Genomic DNA, 14399 nt, shown 5'->3' with positions numbered 1-14399 from the left:
GCTCTAGAGCTGAGGTTGACAAACTTTTTCTGCAAAGGGCCAAATAGCAGATATTTTGCCTTTGTGGTCCATAAAGTCTCTGTTGCAGCTATTCCACACCATGCTGTAGTGTGAAAACAGCCATAGAAAATTGATGGGCATGGGTGTAATCCCATAACACTTATCTCTAGACACTGAAATGTGAATTTTGTATAATTTTCATGTGTTATGAAATCTTCTTCTTCTTTTGATTTTCTTTCAACCATTTCAAAATGTAAAACAATTCTTGGCTTGCAAGTTGTGCAAAACAAATGGGACTAGATTTGGTTACAGTTCTACCCCTGCTTTAGAGAAACAACATTGTTGAAGTGAACCGTTGTTCAGGGTGTTACCGGTCTTCTGTGAGGTGATCTTACTAAAAAGCTTCAAAGTGAGGATGTCGTTGTGTTTTTAAGAAATTTCCTAGGGAAGAGAATTTCTAAGTGGATATGCCTCTTGCGAATTCAATGTACCTGTGTTGATGTATTCCTCTATAGTAGGTGTTCTCACACTCCTGCCTGCTTCCTAAATGAGAAGAGGCAGAATTACCCTTCAATTAGTGGAGGTATGGCTGGGAACTTTACCCATTCTCTGGGACTATAATTAAGTTATCAGTTCCATCTATTTACTTATCTGCTTATACATAGAGATCATGAATCCCAACAGGCTGTGACAACGGCCAAGGATGATGTAAAATGAAAGTTTAAAAAGTCCAACAAAATAAAGACAACTCCAAGTCAAATGTGTCCTTAATTAACATGTTCCACTGTTTATACATTCCCTTCAAGATTAGTTGAATCCCAGAAAACTCTTTGAATCCTACTTTATAAGAGATCACTGATTTCTAACATGGCAGCTCTCCCACCAAAGCCACTGAGTACACATGGACTGCATAGGAATGCTTCCACACAGACACTCCTTCAAGACTGGGACAGGTAACTTTTTCACCTAATTCGTAGAGATAGAGAATGTTAAACAAAATGAGAAGACGGAAGAACATGTTTCAAGGGAGAGAATAAGAAAAAAACCCTAAAAGAAAACTTAATGGAACAGAGATAAATAATTTATTAGATAAAGAGTTCAAGGCATTAGTAATAAGAATGCTAATTGAACTTGGGAAAAGAAGGGATGAACACAGTGAGAATTTTAACAAGGAACTAGAAAATATAGAAAGGAAAAAGTCAGAGCTAAAGAATACAAGTACTGAAATGAAAAACACACTAGAAGGAATTAATAACAGACTAAGTGATACAGAAGAACATGTAAGGGATCTGGAAGATAGAATAACGAAAAACACACAATCAGAACGGTAAAAAGAAAAAAAAATTAAAAATGAGGATAGTTTACGGGACCTCTATGACATCAAGCTTACTAACACTTGCATAATAGGGGTACTAGAAGGAGAAGAGAGAGAAAGGAGAAAATATAGTTGATGAAATTATGGCTGAAAATTTACCCATGCTGAAGAAGGAGACAGATTTCCAGGTACATGAATCAGAAAGTCTCAAACAAAATGAACTCGAAGGGACCAACACCAAGACATATCAAAATTAAAATGGCAAAAGATACATAGAGAATTTTAAAGGGTGCAAGAGAAAAACAAAGGACCATGTACAAGTGAACCCTAATAAGACTATCAGCTGACTCTTCTGCAGAAACTTTGCAGCCAGAAGGGAGTGGCATGATATACTTAAAGTGCTGAAAGGGAAAAACCTACAACTTAGGATACTCTACCCAGCAAGGTTATTATTCAATATTGAAGGAAAGATACATAATACAGTAATATCAGCTGGTAGCATTGGGAGTGAAAGTAATAATAGTACAGCTATAATTAGGATGGATCAAACAAATAGTGGTGTTTGATACTGAGATATGGCTGGTAGTTTTATATTGATAATTCTAGTAATAAAACTGATTGCACCTAAAATTGATGGGACACCTGCTAAAGGTAATGAAAAGTTAGTCAAATCTATAGAAGGTCCATTGTGAGCTAAATTACCAGTTCAGGGCAGTCATACTGTTCATCCTGTTCCAACATCTGCTTCAGTTATAGATGAGGCAAGAGCAAGTAAGAGTGATGATGGGAGAGGACTTGCCTGGTGGCACAGTGGATAAGACTCTGTGTTCCCACCTAAGTGTCCATTGACAGATGAATGGATGAAGAAGATGTGGCACATGCATACAATGGAATATTACTCAGCCGTAAAAGGAAATGAAATTGAGTTATTTGTAGTGAGGTGGATGGACATAGAGACTGTCATACAGAGTGAAGTAAGTCAGAAAGAGAAAAACAGATACCGTATGCTAACATATATATGGAAGCTAAAAAAAGAGAGATTCTGAAGAACCTAGGGGCAGGACAGGAATAAAGACACGTAGAGAATGGACTTGCGGACACGGGGAGAGGGAAGGGTAAGCAGGGACAAAGTGAGAGAGTGGCGTGGACTTATATATACTACCAAATGTAAAATAGATAGCTGGTGGGAAGCAGCTGCATAGCACAAGGAGATCAGCTCGGGGCTTTGTGATCACCTAGAGTGGTGGTATAGGGAGGGTGGGAGGGAGACACAAGAAGGAGGAGATATGGGGATATGTGTATATGTATAGCTGATTCACTTTGTTATACAGCAGCAACTAATACACCATTGTAAAGCAATTATACTCCAATAAAGATGTTAAAAAAAAAAAAAAAGACTCCATGCTCCCAATGCAGGGGGCTTGGGTTCGATCCCTGGTTAGGAAACTAGATCCCACATGCATGCCAAAGTTCACATGCCACAACTAAGGAGCCCATGTGCTGCAACTAAGGAGCCTGGCTGTTACAACTAAGACCTGGTGCAACCAAAAAGTGATGATATGAGATGTAAAAGCTTACATTGTTTATTCAAGGAGTTACTATATCAGGGGCTTCAATGACTAATGTTACTAATCAACTGCCAAAGCTCCTGATCATAATAGATATTACTATAAAAAAAGGTTATTAGAATGTGTAAGCAATAACATTTCCTAATAAAGCTGTCATTTAACCTAATTCAGTATGGATTGAAGGCTTGGGAAGGTTCCTACTATTCTGGTTCAAGCACCAAATAGTAAATATGATATGCCAATATCTTTATGGTTTGTTGAGAATAATAAGAGGTTTATCAACATAGGTAAAATGGCTGAGTAAGGATTAGACTAAATCTAAAGGCAGAGGTTGAATCCTCTTTTTACCAAGCCCTATAGTGAATAACAGATTGAATTGCAAATTCAAAGAGGCAGCTTTAATTCTGCCAGGCTTCTCCTACCTTTCTCCCCTAAGCAGCTGGAGAAGACTGAAGCCAGCTGACTAGAGTATTTCACTGTTAGCTAAAATTTCATGGGATGGAAGCATCCCCATCTAGTGAGGATTTAGCTTAATGGAAGTGTTTGATCTGCATGCAGCTGATGCAAGGTAGAGTCTTGCAATCCATGTCTCAGAAACAAAGTAGATAACACTTGCTTAGGGCTTTGAAGGGACTTGGTCTATGTTAACCTAAATCCCTAGGCCAGTACTGATAATATTGGCGTTAGGGGCAATATTGATGCTGATACAGTAATGGATAGAGATTAAAAAAAATTTTGCTTTATATTTTCAAATTGTCATTTTATTTTTATTTTATTTACTGATAGGAATAACGTTAGTGATATAGAATAAATTAATCATATGTAGATTAAGTAATGCTACAATAGGTATTAATGTTGGTATAATAATGCTGCTATTTTTGGTGGGAGGCCTCCTGGGGATAATATAATTAGAAGAACTATGGTAGTAATTAAAGGTATTCTGTTTCGTATGTGTGGAAGTGTTGTGATGGATGAACTGTAAATAAATAATACAAATGTAGTAAATGTTAACATAATATAAATGAATAGATTAAGAGCTATAAAAGTTGGGTTATAGATCATGGTAGCTGCTATTCAGCCTAAATGGCCAATTGATAAATAGGCCAACATTTTTTGCAGTTGTGTTTAGTTGAGCCTTCCTCAGTATCCTAACTGTAATTGATACTAGAGCAATAATGAATATATCTAGATTAATGGATGATGAAATTGGATATAAAACTGACATGAGTGCAGGTTTTTGTCATGTTGATAAGATTAAGCTTCATATTAATGGAATGAATACCTTGTGTAACTTCTGGTACTCAAAAATGGAATGGGGAAAGTCAAAGTTTTATAATAAGGGCCACTGTAATAATAGAAGATGCTGTTGGATTAAAAATTTTAGTAGTTGTTCGTTGACTAGAATCTATTATTTTAATAATGATAGCTATTATGAGACGTATAGAAGTAGTGGCTTGTGTTAGGAAATATTTGGTGGATATGTTGTGGATTTAATGTTACTAATTATAATTTTTGATTAGGAGTGGAATATTATATTTATCTTGAAGCCAATTCAGATTATTAATCAATGTGAGCTTAATATTATGGTATCTGTAGTAATGGTAAATGAAATAGTAATAAAGATAAGAGGATTAATTAGTATGAGGAAGATACAAACCAACATTTTGGGGGTATCGGCTCGAAGATTTATTTAGCTGATTTTACTATAGAGTGTGATGTAATATGGTAACATGGCGATTTTTGATTTCTTAGGACTAGGTTCAGTTCCTAAAAGTCTAGAAATAAGAGGGTTTAAGCCTGTATTATTTACTCTATCAAAGTAACTTTTTTATCAGGCATATTTCTTTGTGGTGGAATACTTGCTATAGTAACGGTATTTGACATATGCCATGTGCATGAGGCTAGTGTTAGAGTAAACATTTCTTCATAAGAGATGTATAAACTAGTCATATCTGAACTGTGGGTAAGATGCCTGAGTTTATAAAATAGAAGGGTTTTTTTTTTCGGTACGCGGGCCTCTCACTGTTGTGGCCTCTCTTGTTGCGGAGCACAGGCTCCAGACGCGCAGGCTCAGCGGCCATGGCTCACGGGCCCAGCCGCTCCGCGGCATGTGGGATCCTCCCAAACCGGGGCACGAACCCGCGTCCCCTGCATCGGCAGGCGGACTCTCAACCACTGCGCCACCAGGGAAGCCCAATAGGAGGGTTTTGATAATGAAGATAATTGTATAATTTTCTGGTATATAGGGATTGCAGAATGTTCCTCAGAAAACAGTTTTTGGTAAATTTTTTTAAATATTTTAAAATATTTATTTATCAGACAACCCATACATTGTTAGTATAGACATTGTGCAAGGTTAAAACATATTCAAACATCAAGATCCACATTCAGGCCTTCCCTCGTGGCGCAGTGGTTGAGAGTCCGCCTGCCGATGCAGGGGACGCGGGTTCGTGCCCCGGTCCGGGAGGGTCCCACATGCCGCGGAGCGGCTGGGCCTGCGAGCCATGGCCGCTGGGCCTGCGCGTCCAGAGCCTGTGCTCTGCAGCGGGAGAGGCCACGCCAGTGAGAGGCCCGCGTAAGTTCTAGAGGCTGGAAGTCTGGGGTCAAGGTGCCAGTGTGGTTGGGCTCTGGTGAGAGCTGTCTTCTTGGCTTGCAGGTGGTTGCTTTCTTGTTGTGTCCTCACATAGCAGAGAAAGAGAAAGAGGAAGAGGAAGAGGAGTAAGAGAGAAAAAGAGAGAGAGGGAGAGAGAGGTAAAATTTTTATTATGATAATGTTGGCATATCCTGCTGGAAAAGATAGGGAAAGGGGCCTGCTGCATATTTGATGTTAAAACCGGAGACAAATTCTGATTCTCCCTCTGTTAATAACAAAGGGGCTCGGTTGGTTTCTGCTAGGGTAGAAATAAATCATATTATGGCTGGTGGTCACGATGGAAAAATTAGTCATAAGTATTACTGAGTAATAATTGGGTTGATAGTGTAAATGATCCATTTATAAGTAGTACAGTTAATTGAATAATCGCTAGTGTAACAACTTCATATGACATCGTTTGTGATATGGCTCAGAGTGTACCAATTAAGGGCTATTTTGAACTTGAAGCTCATCCTGATCAGAGAATAAATAGCTAAACTTGATACAGATAATAAGAATAATACACCTAAATTTGTTGAATAGTGGATATGGTATGCATAGTGAAATTCATATTAATGATGTTAATGGTCATAACATTTCTTTGACTAATAACTGTTTTCCGTCTTTCCCATTTTTTAAAATTGAAGTATAGTTGATGCACAATATTATGTTACTTTCAGGTGTACAACATAATGATTTGACAATCAAATACATTATGAAACAACCACCACAGTAAGTCTAGTAACCATCTGTCACCATACAAAATTATTACAATATTATTGACTATATTCCTTATGCTGTATATTACATCCCCATGACGTGTTTTTACAATTGAAAATTTGTACCTCTTTTTTTGCTATGTAGCTGTTTTTATTTATAAACACGTTTCATATCACTTTTACAAATTTAAAAATGGCAAAAACTCCTCCATAATCAACATTATATGAATTCATTTACACACCTGCTGATCCCTAGCCATTTAAAAATGTGTAAGAGCTAATTTTAGTGACCAGTTTTATAACAAAAATATCCAAATATTCTTCTAAAATTTCACTTTAGCATAATACCCTGTAGGTCTATTTATTTTGTACCAAATGGCAGTTGTTTACTGTAAATAATGCTACAATGAACATAGGGGTGTGTATATCTTTTTAAATTAGTGTTTTTGTTTTCCTCCAGGAAATAGTCAGAAGTGGACTTGCTGGATCATATGTAGTTCTACTTTAATGTTTTGAGGAACCTACATACTGTTTTTAATAGTGGCTGCACCAATTGAATTCCCACCAACAGTGTACAAGTGTTTCCTTTTCTTTACATCATTGCCAACATTGGTTATTTTCTTTTTGATGATAGCCATTCTGACGTGTGTGAGGTTATATCTTTGATAAATAATTTGAAAACATTGACAGTGGGTTGAAGCAGACCATGAAGACCAACAATATTTGGTCCTTTATGAAGTTATATATAACCCAATGCTTTTTGTTTGATTAATAAAGGAATGATATGGCAAGTAAAATAGGAACAATTAACAGAAGATTAATTCTGAACATACTGTTAAGAAGAGGAATTAAACCTCTAGTTATAAAGGTTTAAGTTTTATGCTGTTACTGAACTCTTCCACTTTAACAAGCCCTGTTCTTGGTCAGGGTTGATAGAAATTACTTAGATTGTATCATTTATTATGTTGAAGGCACTTTTGTCAAGTTGGCCTTATTTCTCTTGTCTTTTCATACTGGAAGAAATATTAAATAGATAGAAACTGACCTGGATCACTCTAGTCTGACCTAAGGTCATGTGGGATACTAATCTTTTGAGCAAAAGAACCATTAATAGGGGTTACACCTTTGGGATGTCCTAATCCAACATTGAGGTCATAAACCCTACTGTCAATATGAACTCTTGAACAGGATTGCAGTTATCCCCAGAGTAACTTGTTCTGTTGATCAATTTTTGGATCAATAAGGGACAAAATGTATTTTGACTACTTTGGTCCAAATTTAAACCACTCTGAAATTATTTTTATACTCTGTGGTCACCCCAAACAAAATTATTAATCCATTTAAATTTTTATTATTCCTCAGTTTGGTTAAAATGTTTGTATTTGGATGATTAATTAATTAAAGCTCCATAGGTTCTTCTCATCTTATTTTGTTATTCCTTAGTTTTTACAGGAAGGTCAATTTCACTGATTGAAAGTAAGAGACAGTAAAACTCTTGCGTGGCCTTTCATACAAGTCTTTAGAGAACAAATGATTGTGTTACCTTTGCATGGTCAGGATACTGCAGCGTTAAACATATTTCATTGGGCAGGAAATGCCTGTAATACTAGAAATGCTAGAGGTAGTGTCTTTGGTCAACAGACAGGATTTATGTTAGCAGAGTTTCTTTTATGTTTAAAAATCTTCTTAGGCACATGCTTGTGTTGAATTAACACTTGATTTAATAGTTAATTATTAGGTTAAATTTATTGTTAGGTATCAGTAGTTATCTGATCTAAGCTTATTACAAAAAATAATTCTTGTTACTGTTATTAACAGTTTTCTTTTATAGTTGATTAATTCAGTACTGAGTCAGTTTTTATTACTGATATTAAAATTGTTGAGTTTGAATGCTTTCTTAACCGAAGACTGCTTTTAAGCCAACTATGGATTTATTAATACTCTCTAAGGAAGGTTATTTCTTATGTCTAAAGAGCTGTACCTTTTTGGATAACATTTAACTTTACGTAGGACTTATTTTTTTTTTTAGGTAAATTTAAAGTTGAACTGGAATTCTATTGTGGATAGCCAGCTATCACCAGGCTCAGTAGGCTTTTCATTTGTACTGATATATCTTCTCACTATTTTGCCATGTAGTTGAGTGTGTTCTTTAAACTGCCTGCTCAGTAGCTCATGTGGTTTTGGGGTATTAGACTTAAGTCTTCCTTCTGAGATTGTTCTATTTAATTCATTATGCAAAGGGTAAAGGGGTAAACTTTACTCTTTAATACTTTAAATGCTTATTTCATCATTTTCTTATAGTACTTTAGAGCACCCATTAAGATTTCTATTGCCTATACTTTTATTTGTAAAAAAATGTTTTCTTTAATTTAAATACTATTGTTTAGTTAAGTTTGGACTAGCTTTAGTTCAAAGTGGTCATTTGAAGATGCAACCTCCTGGGTGTAAACTATATGCTTGACTTAAGCTGCACGTTGATTTGTCCAAGCACGCTTTCCAGTATGTTACTTGTACATTGACTTGTCTCATGTGTTAGATAATTATAAATATGAAATTAATATTTGAGGAGGGTGACGGATGGTGTGTGCATGCTTCATGGGCATGATTCATTTAAGCTATTTTTAATTTACTACTAAATCCTCCTTTAGTCTTTGGCTTCATAAAGGCTTTCAGATAATTTTTAATGTTCTGAATGTAGAAAAAGTAGCCCATTTCTTCTCACCCATCAGCTACACCTTGACTGTGTTTTTATGCTGATAGTTGTGCTTACTGTAATTCACTGAGGCTGGTGGTATGTAGGCTGTATCAGCAAGGAGTGGTGAGGCTTTTCTGGGTTTATCACTTATAGAACAGGCTCCTCTAGAGGAATGTAAAAGGCACTATGAAGTCCTTTGAGTTTTAGGCTATTGCTAGTAGTACTGTGGCAAGAAATTTGCTGTATTAATTACTTGAGTTTAGGTCTAAGCATAATGGGGTATCTAATCCTAGCTTGAATCTTAGCTATTGTGTAACCAGAAATATTAAAGTCACTTTTGTAGGTTGTTGGTTTTTGTTTTTTTTTTTTGTGGTACGCGGGCCTCTCACTGTTGTGGCCCCTCCCGTTGCAGAGCACAGGCTCCGGACGCGCAGGCTCAGCGGCCATGGCTTACGGGTCCAGCCGCTCTGCGGCATGTGGGATCCACCCGGACCAGGGCACGAATCCGTGTCCCCTGCATCGGCAGGCGGACTCTCAACCACTGCACCACCAGGGAAGCCCCTGTAGGTTGTTTTAATTTTAGTTGGAGCGTTTTAATTAAAACTTAACAAGCATTAAATTATCTTAAACATGCTTTATGACAAATTTTTAAAAATTTGGGTTAATTGCATGACTGAGGTAGCGAGCACGAAATTTACAAACCCTGACATTAAGTTAATACAACAGTCAAACTTTCCGTTATAGCCTAATTTTGATTACAGACGTCTCCCGTGGGGGCGTGGTTAGGCAAGGCGTTATGAACTGTTTATTATTGTGCTTGATTCCTGCTCCTTTTAATTTTTACTGATCTGGAGAGCATTCTCAAGGGGATGCAGATACTTGCATGTGTAATTTTATTAAAAATTAATAGAAAGACTAGGACCAGTCCTGTGTGTTAATGAAGTTTTATAAACTCATCTAGGCATTTTTCGGTGCCTTGTTTTAATTGTTAAGCTACATTAACTAAATCAGATCTAAAGAAATTCCTTTCCATAAAAATCTTGAAATTTTAAATGCTGTGTCAGTATTGGGAGGGGTCATGTTAAACCTATTAGAGAAGAAAAAAAATTCTAGCCCATTAAGTTTAACTTTTAGAAATATTTTAGCATTTTAAAATTTCATTTAATTAGGAGTTAGGCTAGAATATGTTTGGTTGAGATTATAACTGGTTTTATAACTGAAAATATGATTATAACTGAAAATATGATTATAACTGAAAATATGCTATAAATTATGGAATAATTAACATTATTTAGGCTTTGTATGAGTTGTTATAGAGTTTTGTTTTGGGGGTTTGGCAAGATAAACTTATACAGGTCCCCTTATTCAGAAATAGAGCATTCCTATGAAATCTTTCATAAGCCAATGGCTTAAAGGGAAGAAGCAATTACCTTGCTAATGGATGCACAAAATAAATAGAGATGAAGCATAGATGCTCACAGACACAGTTCAGAGCTATGGTGGCTTGATGCTGAGATGCTGAGTATAGTTCCCAGGCAAGGAGCTTGCCAGTGCCACTCTCCCTGCTTGGGGTGCGTGCTGCCTCTCTAAGGGCTCCTGCAAAACAAACGCTGAACGCTATTTTCACTTCCTGTCTTTTTTTATAAAAGTGAAAATCTTCTTTGTATTTCTTTTGATTAGTGACAACAGGTACTTTTGTAGGTCTTTCGTGAAGGCAAAGTGGCATAAAACAAACTTTTGAGAAGCAGGGTGGATACCTGTACAATATGTACAGCTAAAGGTTAAGAGGGCTTGCTAAGATAATTTTGTTTGATGATAATATGTGTTCAAGTTTATAATTACAATTTTTACATCCTACAAGAATTGACTAATTAACCCCTTATGGTTACGATGTTGGTAATTAACGTTCAATTTAAGCTCAGCTACAAATTGCTGGACTGTGTTAAGGCCTTTGATGGTCATAGCTGAGTCACAGCATCCCCTCAAATTTAAAAAGATACCAAATGCATGACACCACAGTTACATGGGAGCCTGGGATGATTAGTCATTAGTCCATCGAGATGTCTTATCTAAGGGAATGGATGGACAATTTTAAGTGGAATGATCCTGAAGTAAGAACCGTATGCTAGCTATAGTTTTCCGTTAGAAACTTCACATATTTTGGGCCTGGAGCGAGAAGAGGGGTATAACCCAAACGACTTATTGGTTTCTCAGAACTTGGTAATTAAGGAAAGATAATGGCTATGAGAAACGTGGTGATAAGGATTGGTATAATCTGTAATAGATTTTAATTTGGGAGAAAAATGTGAATGGATATATACCAAGTTGTAGACATATTTTACCTTGGGGGGTAATTATACGTGAATGGATGAAAGAGCTAAGACTAAGGAAATGAATGAATGAATATATAAATAAATAAATTTTTAAAAAATAAAACTGAACTAAAATTTTTGATCAGGAAAATAATAAAACCAAAATGTTCTAGAACTTAGATAATAAAAGATTACATTTCATCTGGGAGCTAACAAATAGGTAAAAATTAGAACAGGAGTCCGTGACAAAGTTTGGCTGTGATTTGCACAGATTTTTGACCCTTGGATGCACTGTTGAGAAACATAGGCTTGAAAGTTGGATCTAACCACAGGCCCTGAGTCGTTCCTTTACCTGGTGTTCTTTTACAAAAGGGCAAATTTGCTGTTACTCACACTGTTAATATTACCCCAGGAGCAGGAAAATCAAAGGGTTGTTATGAAAGAAACTAAATAAAAAACAGCTTATCGTGCATCTCTGAGTTTCCATCAGTTGCACAAGGTACAAATAACCGTAAGTCACCAGGAAAATGGCAGCAATTACCACCAGCCTTCCATCTAGAGCAGGAGGCTTGAGGAATAAGGATCATCACTTTTATGACTCATTAGAGGGAGATTCCTTGTCTTGGTGGCTTTGATAAATTTTGGGGGGGGTTGGGAGAATAAGAGAGCCTTTTGGCCCTGTTCCGTTTCCCAGATTCTCTCAGCTGGAACTGGGTTGATGTACAAGGGCCAAAAAGATTTCCCAGGCTGGTTTTGAATCCATGAGGAACAAGGACATGAGTTTGAGGTTCACACCAGAAAAGCTGGCCATTTCACTCATAGAGTCCATATACTGTACTTGAGAGAAATACGCCAGCTGGGAACATACCTAAAGGCAAATAGGAAGCAAAACAGGAACCTTATTAACTGATGTTACCTTGATACTCATGCCTGCATTTTAAAACAATTTTCAAAATTTACTTTCCACTTAGAATTATAGAATTTAGAGTTTGAAAGGACATTAAGGATTAAAATTCTGAATGGCCTCACTATGACATTTTGGGCAGGGCAATTCTTCAATGCGTGGGACTATCTTAGTGATTGCAGTGTATTTAGCTTGCCTGGTACTCAGTCAATAAATGCCAGTGATACATCTCTGGCATTAGGAAAACAAAAAACCTGTCTCCATACATTTCCAGGTGATCCTATGTAGAAGTACTGCTGCCACTGAGAATCACCTATAGATCAACCCACTTATTTTATTTTGAGACAAAAAATGTGAAAGATGTTAATTGATTTATTCAAATCTTAGCTGACGAGTTCAACAAATATTTCATAATTCTTACCACATGTCAGGAACTGAGCTAGATGCTGATGATATAAAGATTTATAAGACAGAGTGCAGAGCCTAGCAGAGGAGGCAGACACATAGTTAACTTCACTATAATACACACACACATACACGCACATGCACACACACACACACACACAGCACACACGTACACGTACACACATGGCAAACACATACACACACATACACACACATTGCCAGTGTGCCGAGTTGGATGACATATTAAATAGGCAAAATAGCAAATAGATAAGGTTCATGGATCTGGTTGGAATTTATAACCATGGGGAATGCACATGATATCTTTCATCTGTATCTTAAACTATATTAATATGTACTTTTCATTCATTAATCTAGTAAATGAGTGCCTACTGTGAGCCCAGTAATGTTCTAAGCATTAGAGATACATTCCCTCATGTAGCTTACATCTGAGTGAGCTCCTTTGTTGCAACTTTTCCAGTTCTACTCCTAAATGACTGACAACAGTGGTGCATCTGTAAAATTTAGGATATTTCCAGTAAGTTTTAAAATAAGTATTCTTTAATTTCACTATCTCTTGCAACCCCAGAATATCATCAAGAGGAGGAGACCCATCACTTATTGATCCATAAGTAATACAGAAGCAATTAGGAAGAAGTTATAATAAAAAGTTTTGAAATTGCTTTAGAAAGTATAAGTTTATGAAAATGTTACATATAATAAGAAAAATGGTATAGTTATGATTACTGTGGATTTTATCTATAGAGTAATTAAATTGGTCTGAAGATTAGCTCCATTTGTTTATATGAAACTTTGTTTGTGAACTAGTTTTGTTGGCTTGACTTCTGAAGGTGCTGGGGGATCAAATGTTCTTTGATCTCTCATTAGAGAACAAAATGAACCCCTTTAAAGCACAAAACTTAGCATTTTCTGGTGTGATAAAAGTTAAAGTTAATCAACTATGTCTCAATTGAAAAACATTTTAAAAAGTTAAAGTTGTTGTATGATCCCTGTTTTATAGTAAAGTGATTTTTTCTTTCTTTCCAAGGAATTACTTAGTCTCAAAGACACACCCATTTATTTTGACATCTGAATTATCACTGTACCCATTATCTACTGTTGAAATAAAATTCAGAGAGCTTTGCTTGATGACAATACTTTATTGTGTGAGAAGCAAACTTTTCTTGAACAGGGAGACTTCAAACTCAACAGTGGTATGAAGCTCAGAGGAAGGATGTTACAGGATGACTTATAAAGTGAAGACGAGGAAGGTGTTTAATCTTTACAATGATGATGATGATGATGGTTACAATAGGGGTTTCCAGGTGGCAGGGGATTGGTTAAAAGTGATTATCTTATACTATTTTAGGAAGATGACAGTTTTGCTTATTATTATCAGAGGCATTTACTATGATGTCTTAGTTATTACTACCATTGAATAATAATATTTCATTTATAAAAATAGATTGCATATTATTACACATGTCAGAATTGGTCTCAGAAGCATACTATTAGATAAGCATGAAATGAATGAATAAGGATTAGACAACATTTATGCATAATCTCTATAATGAAACTTGAGGTTACCAAACAACAATCTTGTTGGTCTTTTTAGTATGCATTAAATCAATAAATTATTCCAAACACTCATATATGAGCAGAAAGTCTGTTTAGAAATCTACCTAACACCAAGGTTGACAACGTCTTCAGTCCTATGTTTGTGGTTAATATTATGGGGTTCAAGACTTGGACAGGGAATAGGGCAGGAGAGAAAATGAAGACAAAGAGGGAAGAATCCAAGGAGAATGATTTAGAGTCAGACAGAGCTGTTTTGAAACTCAGCTCCAGCATA

The sequence above is a fragment of the Pseudorca crassidens genome, chromosome 2 (assembly GCF_039906515.1).
Source record: "Pseudorca crassidens isolate mPseCra1 chromosome 2, mPseCra1.hap1, whole genome shotgun sequence".
NCBI lineage: Eukaryota > Metazoa > Chordata > Mammalia > Artiodactyla > Delphinidae > Pseudorca > Pseudorca crassidens.
This window is presented reverse-complemented; position numbering follows the sequence as displayed.